The sequence below is a fragment of the Pan troglodytes genome, chromosome 12 (assembly GCF_028858775.2).
Source record: "Pan troglodytes isolate AG18354 chromosome 12, NHGRI_mPanTro3-v2.0_pri, whole genome shotgun sequence".
Taxonomy (NCBI): Eukaryota; Metazoa; Chordata; class Mammalia; order Primates; family Hominidae; genus Pan; species Pan troglodytes.
This window is the reverse complement of record NC_072410.2, coordinates 47,804,508-47,817,053: the sequence shown is the minus strand read 5'-3', so window position 1 is coordinate 47,817,053 and position 12,546 is coordinate 47,804,508. Positions and strand designations below refer to the sequence as shown.

The window sequence follows — 12,546 nt, the reverse complement described above, 5'->3', positions numbered from 1 at the left end:
TACTCATATTTGTGAAAGTTCTCACGAAACTCTTCAATAGCCAAATAGATAGATGGCTTCTTGTAGTTTTATCTTACTTTATTTGAAAGATATATTTGAGAACACTTATCAGAGACTCTATGTCTCATCTTTGTACTGTGCCCAAATCACTTACTTTCTCCGTTTGTAGATAATCTTCAACTTAATTACTACTTGTTGATTTTTGAAATTTGCTCATTGAGTACCACAGACCTTGGAACAATGCAGGAGTTAGAAGTGCCATTCCCCTCCATGCAGTTGAGAACCCATGTATAACTTTTGACTCCTCCAAAACTTAACTACCAGTAGTCTACTGTTGACCAGAAGCCTGGCTCATAACAGAGTTGGTTAACACGTAATTTTGTATGCTATATGTACTATATACTGTATTCTTACAGTAAAATAAGCTAGAGAAAAGAAACTGTTTTTAAGAAAATCATAAGGAAGATAAAATATGTTTACTATTCATTAAGTGGAAGTAGATAGTCACAAAGATCTTCATCCTCATTGTCTTCTCATTGAGTAGGCTGAGGAAGAGGAGGAAGAGGAGAGGTTGTTCTTGCTGTCTCAGGGGCAGCAGAGGAAAAAGAAAGTCTGTGTATAAGTGAACCCACGCAGTTCAAACCCATGTTGTTCAAGAGTAAATGGCAATGTGATCCATAACCTGGGACACTCTAAAAGATAACTCAGTTGGATATTTCAAAATGTTAATATCAAGAAAGAATGGGGGGACTTTTCTGTTAAAAGAGTCATCATAATGAAATATAATGCATGAAACGTGATTGGGTTCAGGTTAAAAATATAAATGCAACTGTAAGAGATATTGTTGGGAAGAAGGTGGAAATTCAAATATGAACTTGTTATTCAGTGGTATTATGAACAACTGCTAATTTCATTTGGTGTAATAATGGTAATGTAGGGGACTGTCTATGCTCCAGAGATGTAGGCAGGGTGTTTCGGGTTGAAGAGTTACAATGTCTGAAACTCGGTGTTAGATGATTCAGCCAAAAACAAACAAACGATGTCTGTCTATCTACACAGAGAGAAGCAAACATGGCTAAATATTAGCAACGTCAAATCTAGGTGGAGATTAAATGAATATTTATTTTACTATTTTTTTTAAAATTTTACTTTAAGTTCTGGGATACATGTGTAGACCATGCAGGTTTGTTACACAGGTATACATGTGCCATGGTGATTTGCTGCACCTATTAACCGATCATCTAGGTTTTAAGCCTTGCATGCGTTTAGGTGTTTGTCCTAATGCTCTCTCTCCCCTTATTTTACTATTCTTTCAAGTTTTCTCTATGTTTGAAATTTTTCATACTAAAAAGTTAAAAAAATTATGTATTATAATAAGTGGTTTGTAAATGTAGTGGTAAGAATAAAAATTGAGCAATATTTACTAAAAAGTAAAATTTGAGAACCTAGGAGATAATTGTCTCTTGGGAAATTGGGTAATTCCTTCACCTCCCTAGGCTTCTACTTTCTCACTTCAAATCAGGGAGGTAGAGTTGGATTAGGAAAATCTTTAGTGTCTATTGAGATGTAATATCCTAGAGTTTGATGTAAAGTATAAATGTACTCAATTTTGTTTGCTCTCTCTTCTTAGGTAAAAAGACATCCCTTAACTATGGCAAAACAACAACAACAACAACGACAAAAAACAAAACAAAACAAAACCCTGCATCAATTTGATAAATAATCCTCCCCGTTGATGTCACTGGTTTTTTTCTGCACATCTTCTCACTGATATTTAAATGCTGAGCTTACACTTTCCATGGACATGCTTAATGACTAAACAATAGTTGAATTCTAAATTAATCAACTGACCAACCAGTAAGAATTTATTAAGCAACTCCTTTGAAGCCATCTATCTGTTAGTTGCTGTGGGAGCACAAAAGAAATAGGACATCATCTCTGCCTCAGGGAATTTAGTGTTTTGGGGAAAACCTGAGTGGTATACACAAAGCAATTGAGGAACAACCTAGGACCTTGCAGTCCATTATGATTTCCATAAATAGAAAGAGAATGGAAAGTCACCTGGCTAGGAGAAGCCAGTGGAAACTTGACACGAAGAAAAAACAGCAGCTAATTTCATTCCTGTCCACCAGTTATTTATGTGTTTATCTTTAATTACATTTGTTTGATTTCCCTTATTAAAGTCTGATGTCTTAAAAAAGCAGAAAAGTGAGGCAGGTCAGCAGGGGATGTAAGTCGGGAAGAAAGACAGGTGAGGGCAAGAATTTAGGCAGGAGCCACAGTGTTGGTTGTGCAGGTGAAGGTCAAGTGATGGAGGGTAACCAGTCATGGATGACCCAGGCAGGAACCATAACCAAAATGTTAGAAAAAGTTGGCATGAAATTGTTCCAGGCCAGGCGCAGTGGCTCATGCCTGTAATTCCAGCACTTTGGGAGGCCAAGGTAGGTGGATCACTTGAGGTCAGGAGTTTGAAACCAGCCTGGCCAACATGGAGATACCCTGTCTCTACTAAAAATACAAAAACTATCTGGGCATGGTGGCACGTGCCTGTAATCCCAGCTACTCAGGAGGCTGAGGCAGGAGAATCACTTCAACCCAGGAGACAGAGATTGCAGTGAGCCGAGATTGCGCCACTGCACTCCAGCCTGGGTGACAGAGTGAGACGCCATCTCAAAAAAAAAAAAAAGAAGTTTTCCAGGAACAAGGGCAGAACTTAGCTACTGAGTTCTACCGAAGGCCAGGATCTGAGTCAAGCACCAAGGTTAACTCCCAGGGAAGCCAAATGTTCATAAAAGGAAATCTTTCCAAATCACAAATATCAGGGCCTGCTAGGTAAATTCTAGCTCCTCTGTGCCAAGGGCTGTGTTCCTACTCTCAAGCACCACTCACTGACTGTCTGGGTGGTGCTGTGGGCTTCTGTACTTTTAGCTTCATCAGCTGCACCTGTCCTTTTTTCCCATAAGACACCAGGACCCTCAGAATCTTCCCTCTTACCAGAAATTTGGGTTTTGGGCTGGGTCCCTGGACCGAATTCTGACACTCTAAGTGTTTGCAGACTATTTTGATAGAGGTAGTGATTATGATGCCAGAAAAGTGAAGCCAGTTTTTATTAGAATGTTGGCCATCTTGAATAATCCATTCCCCCACTTCCATGGGACATCTTCAAAGAGATTTTTAAAAGACAAATATGATCTCTACTAATGAGATATCTTCAGAAGGTAGAATTAAAGCAAAATTAATGTACACAGAATTCCTATTTCAATATATTTATTCACAACATTTCTACACACACACACACACACACACACACATTCCTGCACAGGTAATTTATAGTGGCTAATCCACTCAGTACTGTGGACTTTGGTTTTAGAGAGCATTGTTTTCAAGGGTAGTACAGATAATCTGCCTCCAACATATTCTATTCTTAGGGCTCTAAAGTCAAAGGAGTTTGTACAGACCCCTTCCTGCTAAGGTAATTATGTCCTCTTCATATCTTGCATGAATATTTGCTCTTAGAGTGATGATCTGAAATATCAACATCCTGCAGGACCTAGTCTGGTCTGGAAGAAGAAGAGATATGTCATCTCTATGGGCTTTGATCTTGGTAGGCATATTTATTCGCCAGGTACACAAATGCAACTTTACACCCTCAGCCACATTTAGTAAACTATTTCTTCAACTGTTGCAGTCTTATTCTGATGGGAAAAATTTCCTCTGTTTTTCAAGTTTAATTTATTATTTTTTCAAATTACAAGAGCAATGCATATTATTGTAACCAGAGAGATGATGCCAAGATCTGTAGAGAAAAACTTAATAATCTCGACCTCCTATAACCATCTCTCTTCCCATCCCCCTGAGGTAATAGCAAATGTTAACAGCCTGCTACCTCTGCACATCTTCCTTCCTTCATGATTTCCCTACACACACACCCATACACACACGCGCGCATGCACACACACACCCACTCAAACACACGGTGTACGTCCAGGGGTCAGAAGTGGCTACAGAGATGGAGTCTTCATTATTAAGGTGAGAAAATGATAAGACAAATCACCCTTCTATTTCTACCTCCATGGAATGCTAAATCTTCCATTTATATTTTTATAGTCTTTTCAGCACTGTCTTAATGGTCTTGAGAACATATTACCCTGAAAATGTAAAAATAGAGCCAAAGAGGTGAAAGCTCCTCGCATGGCTTCTGACCAGGGATGGCTGCTTCCGTGGGCTTTAGCTCTGCCAGTTCTCCCTAGACTGGGGCAGGTAGGCAGTGAGGATTTCAGCATATATTAAGTGCCAAATAGAAACAAATATTTGTTTCTATTATTAGAGTAAAACAACAGAAGCCTGTATTTTGACCAGAGGCCTGGAATCTACTACTTTGTGAATTAGCTAAGCAGCCCCAGTTGAACGTGAACCAGCCTGGAACAGAGTGGACTGCAGAGGCAATAAACAAGGATGTCGTGAAGACCCTGTTTCTTTCTAGCGTGGCATCCCAGGATAAAATATACAATTAATAGATACTGGAAGGCACACTTTCTGATTATGGAGAAACCATCAAATTTGGCCATGGTTTTGCATAGGGGCTAGGTTGGAAATTCAACTAGAACAATTTAATGTCTACTGGCAAAGCTTCTTAATTATGGAATGAAAGCTACCTCAAAGTGTCTGGAGGCTTGAGCTGAATGGTGAGATCTTCATTGACCTGACCTTCTCTGTGCTGAAGTTTGCTGACTTGAGGAGACCTCCCCTAAGAACAGACCCTCCCCTCAGGGCTGCCTTCAGCGATGATGATTGACGCTGGCAAGTCAGTCAAGTGGGAAGTTTGCAGCACACACAGCTCAAAGGACTCACCCAGTTTGCCCTGTTGGAGGATGTTAACCTTTGCACACTATTTTTGACATTTAATTTTTCCTTCCATTTAGTGTATGACTCTTTTTTTGTCTTTCTAGTAAATTCATTTAGTTAGTATTATTCTTTGCCTATTTTGTCTTTTAAACTTCTGGTTTTTAATCTTTCGTATTTTATATTATTTATTCTTGGTGTTCATGCTTCTTATTCTCTTTTCTGCTATTTTATCTTATTGTTGTGATAATAGTATATTTTCAGTAAGCTCCTTTTACTAACTTCATTTATTTCTACATAATGTTTTATCTGGATTTGACCACAACTATGTAAGGGGACAGCAAAGTGGAACCACAAATGGGAAGATTGTGAAGAGGGCCCTTGACCAAATAAAGAGGAAACCTTTTCCCTGAAGAGGACTTTTCAGCAACCCAACTAATTCACTCATTTTTCTCAAAGTTGAATTTTCTTCCGCAAAAACCCCTTGACTTTGTTATTGAGTAGATCCTCAGGCCTAGGAAAATAATGTCTACATCGACCAAGGAGATATCTGAACTACCAGTACTTCCTGCAGCATCTTTGTTTTGGTTGGCCTGGGAAGGTGGTGGGGCACGGGGGTGAAGGGAGGGGTCTGAGGTGGGTAGAAAACAAGGGTATCCCCAGGGCTATGGGAGGAAGGTCTAGTGGACTGGAACCATTGTATCTGTCGATTAGTGGAGGCAATCATATTTGTGATCCTTGAGCTAATGGTCTAGTAAGACTATAAACTTGTTCATAATTAAAGCTGGCAAGAGGGTTCTTACCCCAGGTAATGAGACAAGAGTGAACCACAGGAGGAAGCCAGCACAGAGACCGTATGTAATGAGTCCCTTCATGGGAAAGGGATGGAAAACAGTCCTCAGGCTAGCAGCAGAGGGAGTGCTGTCTGTTGTGGGTCTTGACCTGCTTAAGAGGTCTGACTTGAGGTGAGGCTGAAAGACAGCCCTGCTGGGGGCTTCAAGATAAAGATGGACGGATAGGGTTCTCTCACCACTGAATATCTCCTAAGGCATTAGTAAAACACTATTTAAATATTTCCTCTGTAACTCAGTTGTGCTATTAAAGCTCTGTTTCTCAAAGTAGGTCTGTAGATGTTCTTGAGAGAGTGAGTGTTTCATGAGAATTTTCAAATTTTCTGCTTTCGTTTTGAAGATAAAGAAATAACATCAAAATGTTCTACTACATTATTTTTAGTGCTGAAGGCTGAGTTTGGTGCCAAATGAAGAACAAATAACATCATGGCATGCTATGGAAATGTCGATTTTGCATTAAGTTTGAATAGAGAAAGATGTGGGAAAATTGATCAATTTTGTGGCCCAAAGGTAGTACAGACATCATTTGTTCAAAATGTCTTCTGTCATAGCAGTGGCATATCATGTTGAGAAGTTATTGTGAGACATACCAACTTGAAATGTCATTCAATAGCAGGAAAGAATACGGTTATTTTTATTCAATAGTATTTTTAATGTTAATCTTCAGTATTTTTATTATTATGTACTTACTGTGGTGCACTATTAAATTTATCAGCCCCTCAAACTAATGGATTAATAGTTAAACAAGCTTATTTACCAAAAACGATTAATCCTACGATAACTTGAAGAAAGACTTAAGATATGCTTCCAGTATTGTTCAAAGTCAAAAGAATCAAGAGGACAGAAAGTGAAGCATAAAACATACAAATAGTAGGTGTATTAAACCCAACGCCAGCAATTTAGTTCCAGCAAAACATCATTTATCACATTGATGTTTTCTATATGAACTCTAGTGGCTTTTGTATGTTTGTTTGTTTTTAATTTGCAGCTTTGCTTGAGTTTTGAAGTAATTTAAGAGCTATATGTATGGGAAATTTATATCTGTTCATTTTGAAGTAACACAATAAAAATAATGTAGAGCAACAGTAGGATTTTATGGGAGTTTTTTTTATCTTTTAAACATTATTCAAGCTTAAAAAATCTATGACAGAGAATTAATGGGAGGCTTTTATGTCTACTCTTTCTGTCTCAGGCTAACTGGGCCATAACACCTCTTCAGGCTGGGGTTGGGATAATGGAAGCAATTAATGAAAGACAGGGAAAGAAATCGGGGATGAGTTAGATATTTGTGGACCAGCTCATCCTCTGAATGTGGATAACTACTACTTAGTCACAATCTTGGTGAATTTTGTTTTATTTTGAAAATCTAATATTAGGATATCTGAGTTCTAAGAAAACCAGGAGAGACTTGTAAGTGTTGACAAAACTTAATAGAGTAAAAGTAGATATTGGGGTAGGCGCAGAAAACTGGAAATTTAGGTTCATAGAACTGAGGTGAAATGTGTGTGTGACTGGAAAAACCTGTGTGTGTGTGTGTGTGTGTGTGCCTGTGTATTCATGGTGAAGGTCTCAATAAATTTGCCTACAATTGTGTGTGGCTGGTGGATGGGCTGTCTGGATGAATGGCATCACCCATGCACCAGACCTCTTTCCCCAAAAGTGTTTTTCTGGGGGCTTTCCTGGTTGTCTCAGGTGTAAGTTCAGATGTACTCTAGGATTTTCTTGAGGTAGAAAACAAGATTCCATGACTGCTTTTCAGGACTGTTACTTTCCATTGCAATCAAATGTTGGAGTGACCATCGTGCTAGCGGGAGGCCAGCACTCTTTCTACTACCTCTCTCACTGTTTATTTCAGTTCTTTCTTGATTGCTGTAAACACATGCATGGCATGGACAGCCAGGTCTTGGTCAGGGTTAATCTAGGAAGGGTGAAAGGCAAAGTGAATCCAAATAGATAGATGTCATTAGAGTGAGAATGCCAGGGATTAATGGCATTTGTGACTTCATGGGGCCTCAGATAGCCACTTTCCAATTTTATGAATGGATACTACATTTACATAGAAAAACAGCATCTGCTCTCCCCAGTGCTTAGTGGTGATCAGTGTAAGTCTTGGAATGCCAGAGGGTGATCAACTGATGCTTTTAGCTGCTTGTAGTTCCTCTGTGTACTGGTCAGCTACAGGGTGGGGGTTCTCTGATATACAGAAACATGCCACAGATGCTGTGGAATGGACTCCTCCGGATGCAATAACAGGGTGATAGTGCAAGTGCATTATCTGTTCAATGAGCAGCAGCAGTACTACAGGTTTAGGACCCGTTCAATACATTCTCCCTGACTCTATCAGTGAGTGATGGGTGGAAAAAAGGTGAACTGGAAAATGGAGAGGCTTTGAGTAATACCTTCCAAAATAAGAATACAAATTGAGATCTGAGGTTTTCCTACTCTACGTTCTTATGATAACCCATGGTTTTCTTTTGTTACCTATAATAGTTTATAATGACATATTTATGCATTTATTTGGTTAATGTCTATCATATATCCTATATTTTAAGCTATAAAAGGCCAGGAATTGTAGGTACTTTTATTTACCAGGGATCCCAGTGGCTAATACAGTGCCTGAATGTGTGGGTTTTTAACAAATTCTTTAAGAGTGACCCACTGCTATTTCTGATTATAAGTATTAGTCATCTTGTTGCTGCATAACAAATTACCCCAAAATTTAGCAGCTTAAAACAACATATATTTTTTATCTTACAGTTTCTGTGGGTCAGGAATTTGGGAGTGACTTAGCTAAGTGGTTCTGATATTAGTTAGGCTGCAGCCATTGAAGGCTTGACTGGGGTTGGAGGATACACTTCTTAGAAGGCTCATTCACATGAATGCTAGTAGAAAGTTTCAGTTCCTTTGCTGCTCATTGGTGGGAGGCCTCAATTTTTAACCACATGCATGACTTCATAGGGCTGCTTGAGTGTCCTTATGACACGACAGGTAGCTTTTTCTGGAGTAAGTAGTATGGGGATGCGAGGAGAGAGGGAGAGACAGGAGGAAGAAGCAATACTTCTATTAAAAATAGGCTTTTTCATACCGTAAAACTTACCCCCACCCTTTTTTTTTTTTTTTTTTTTGGACATAGGGTCTCATTCTGTTGTCCAGGCTGGACTGCAGTGGTATGATAATGACTCACTGCAGCTCTGACCTCCCGGGCTCAATTGATCCTCTTACCTCAGCTTCCCAAGTAGCTGGGACTACAGGCATGTGCCACCACACCAGCTAATTAAAAAAAAATTTTTTTTTTAGAGATGAGGTTTTGCCATCTTTCCCGGGCTGCTCTTGAACTCCTGGGCTGAAGCGATCTACCCGCGTTGGCCTCCCAAAGTGTTGGGATTACAGGCGTGAGCCACTGTGCTGGCAAATTTACCCTTTTAAATTGTACAATTCTCCCTGGTCATCTAGTGTTTATGAAAAATCACCAAAATAAATGAAGTGTACAATTCAGTGGTTTTAATGCATTCACAAGGTTGTGCAACCATCACCACCATCTAATTCTAGCATATTTCCATTACTCCAAAAAGAAATTCCATTATTTGTTGGCAGTCACTTCCTATTTCTCCCTCTCCCCAGGCCCTGGCAACCACTAATCTTTCTGTCTCAATGGATTTGTCTAATCTAGACACTTCATATAAATGGAATCATACCATATGTAGCCTTTTTTGTCTCACTTCTTTCACTTAGTATACATGCCACATGGCAGCATGTATCAGCATTTCATTCTTTTTTATGGGCAAATAATATTGTACTGTATGAATAGACCACATTTTGTTTATCCATTCATTAGTCAATGGATATTTTGGTTGTCTTGGCTTTTTGGATACCATGAACTTTGCTACTATGAACATTTGTGTACAGGTTTTTATGTGGACATATATTTTCAATTCTTTTGGATATGTACCTATGCGTAGAATTTCTGGTCATATGGTAATTATATGTATAAATTTTTTTGAGGAACTGCCAAACTGTTTTCCAAAGTGGCTGCATCATTTACATTCTGACCAGCAGTATATGAAGTTTCCAGTTTCTCCACAACTTGCCCACATTTGTTTTGCTGTTTTGATATTTGCCATCCTAGTGGGAAGTGGTATTTCATTGTGATTTTGTTTTGTATTTCTATTTTCCTAACAAATATTGATGTGCAACTTTTCGTATGATTATTTGCCATTTGCATATCTTCTTTGGAGAAATGTATATTCAAATTCTTTGCTCATTATTAAATTGGGTCATTTGTCTTTCTATTATTGAGTTGTAAAAGTTCTTTATATATTCTAGGTACAATTCTGGCTATCAGGTGTATGATTTGCAAATACTTTGTCTTTCCACTTTCTTGATAGTGTGTCCTTTGACACAATTAATTTAAATATTTTGATGAAGTTTGGCTGAGTGTGGTGTCTCACACCTGTAATCCCAGCATTTTGGGAGGCCAAGGTAGAAGGATTGTTTGAGGCCAGGAGTTAAAGACCAGCTTGTGCAACATAATGAGACCTTATCTCTATTAACAAAAATTCTTTTTATGAAGTTCAGCTTATCTGTTTTTTTTTCTTTTGTTGCTCATGTTTTTGATCTCATATCTAAAAATTCTTTGCCAATCCAAAGTCATGAAGATTTAACTCCGTGTTTTCTTCTGAGTTTTATAATTGTTGCCCTTATTTGTAGGTTTTTGATCCATTTTGAGTTAATTTTTATGTATGGTGTGAGATAGTGAATTCAACCTTATTCTTTCGCATGTGGCTATTAAGTTGCCATAGCACAATTTGTTGAAAGGACTCTTCTTTTCCCATTGAATTGTTTTGGTGCCCTTGTTGAAAGTCAATTGACCATAAGTATATTTCAATTTTTGGATGTGATTATAAGTGGAATTATTTTATTAATGTGATTTTTGGCTCGTTCATTGCCATTGTATAGAAATAAAATTGATTTTTGCATATTGATTTTTGTTATAGTTCAGATATTTGCCCTACCCAAATCTCATGTTGAAATGTAATCCCCCTGGGGGGTGGGGACAACATGGCCAACTAGAAACAGCAGTGTTCGAGGCTCCCATTGAAAAAAACCATAATAAGCATGTGAATGTTTCCCTGGCAACCAAGGTATCCAGGTTCTCTCATCAAAATTGACTAGAAGGCTGGCGTGACCCACAGAGAGAGGGAAGAACAGTGCAGTGTGGCGGCCCACCTGAGAACCACATGGGGTAGGGGTGGCGGTGAGTGAGAGTGCTACACAGCCGGGGAAACTGCTTTTTCCATGGAACTGTGCAACCTATGGATCGGAAGATCCCACTCGTGAACCCATGCCACTGGGGCCTAGTGTTCCAACCCCAGAACGTGCAGATTCTTACAGCCTCTCAGCTGGAATCAGCTTAAGCCTACCAAACTCCCAGGAGTAGGGGTGACCAGCACCATGGCTGTGGGTACCTGCTGTCTAAACTGTTTGAGCACCTTGGGGGAGGGGCAGCAGCCAGCATTGGGACTGGCAACTACCTAATACGCTAAGCTTCCTGGGCAGGGGAAGGGTGGAACCCATTTCTATAGCTCCAGTCTGCGCCTTTCCCCTGCTGGAGCCAGGGAGGCTGGATGGCTTGATCCCAAGACTTGTCCCCACAGCCCAACACACTGGATGTGGTAGTTTGCAGCCAGAGTATGTCTTCAGGCCTGACCCTGCCTGACCCATCCTTCCCCATTAGGTGGGGGTTTCCTGCAGGAATGCCAATAACTCCAGCCAGAGGCTCAGGGACAGAATCCGAATCTCCCTGGGCCTGAACCCCTAGGGGAAGGGGTGGCCGCAGTCTCTGCGGACCAGCAGACTTATCCTCTCCTCCTGGTAGTTCTGAGGAATCCGGGCAGCCTAGATGAGTGGGTTTCCCGCGAGTGAAGCACACTCCCTCCACCAATGGACAAAGTGCCTCTTTAAATGGGTTCTGTTTCCCGTGCCACCCAACTGGGGGAGCCCCTCCAACAGGGGTTGTCAGACACCCTATACAGGAGCGATCCTACTGGCATCAGGTTGGTGCCCCTCGAGATCAGAGGTCTCAGAAGAAGGAGGAGGCACCCATCTTTGCTGTTCTCCAGCCTCCTTAAATGACATCTCCAAACACGGGAGTGAATTAGATGAATAGGGCCTGAAGTGAACCCCCAGCAAACTGCAGCGGCCCTACAGAAGAGAGACCTGACTATTGAAAGAAAAACAAACAAGCAGAAAGCCACAACAAGAGCACCAACAACAGCAACAAAAAGCCCCCACAAAAACCCCATCCAAGGGTCAGTGGGCTCAAAGACTGAAACTAGACAAATTCACAAAGATGAGAAAGAATCAACAAAAATGCTGAAAACCCAAAAAGCCAGAGTGTCTCTTCTCCAAATGATCGCAATGTCTCTCCATCAAGGGTGCAGAACCGGACGGAGCATCAGATGGATGACTTGACAGAAGTAGGCTTCAGAAGATGGGTAATAAAAAACTACACTGAGCTCAAGGGGCATGTTCTAACTCAATGTAAAGAAGCTAAGAGCCTTGGTGAAAGGTCAGAGGAATTGCTAACTAGAATAACCAGTTTAGAGAGGAACATAAATGACCTGACGGAGCTGAAAAAAACAGCACGAGAACCTCATGAAGCATATACAAGTATCTACAGCTAAACTGACCAAGCAGAAGAAAGGATTTCAGAGTTTGAAGACCGCCTTGCAGAAATAAGGCATGCAGACAAGAATAGAGAAAAAAGAATGAAAGGGACTTCCTAAAAAGACTGAACCTGCAATTGATTGATTGGAGTACCAGAAGGAGATGAGGAGAATGGAAATGAGCTGGA

The 12,546-nt window shown here is 40.2% G+C and overlaps 2 long non-coding RNA genes across 3 annotated transcripts in view; one reads left to right on the top strand and one right to left on the bottom strand.

Annotated features, from left to right (window-relative positions):
• Positions 1–6,778, top strand: part of LOC134807811 (uncharacterized) — a 34,608-nt gene extending 27,830 nt beyond the window's left edge. For both annotated transcript variants that reach the window (XR_010149091.1, XR_010149092.1), the window contains exons 4-5: positions 1,631–4,029; positions 4,328–6,778. This is a non-coding gene — a long non-coding RNA (uncharacterized LOC134807811). The remainder of the gene's footprint in view (positions 1–1,630; positions 4,030–4,327) is intronic.
• Positions 1–12,546, bottom strand: part of LOC134807812 (uncharacterized) — a 30,648-nt gene that overhangs the window by 8,489 nt on the left and 9,613 nt on the right. The gene's annotated exons all lie outside the window — the stretch shown is intronic.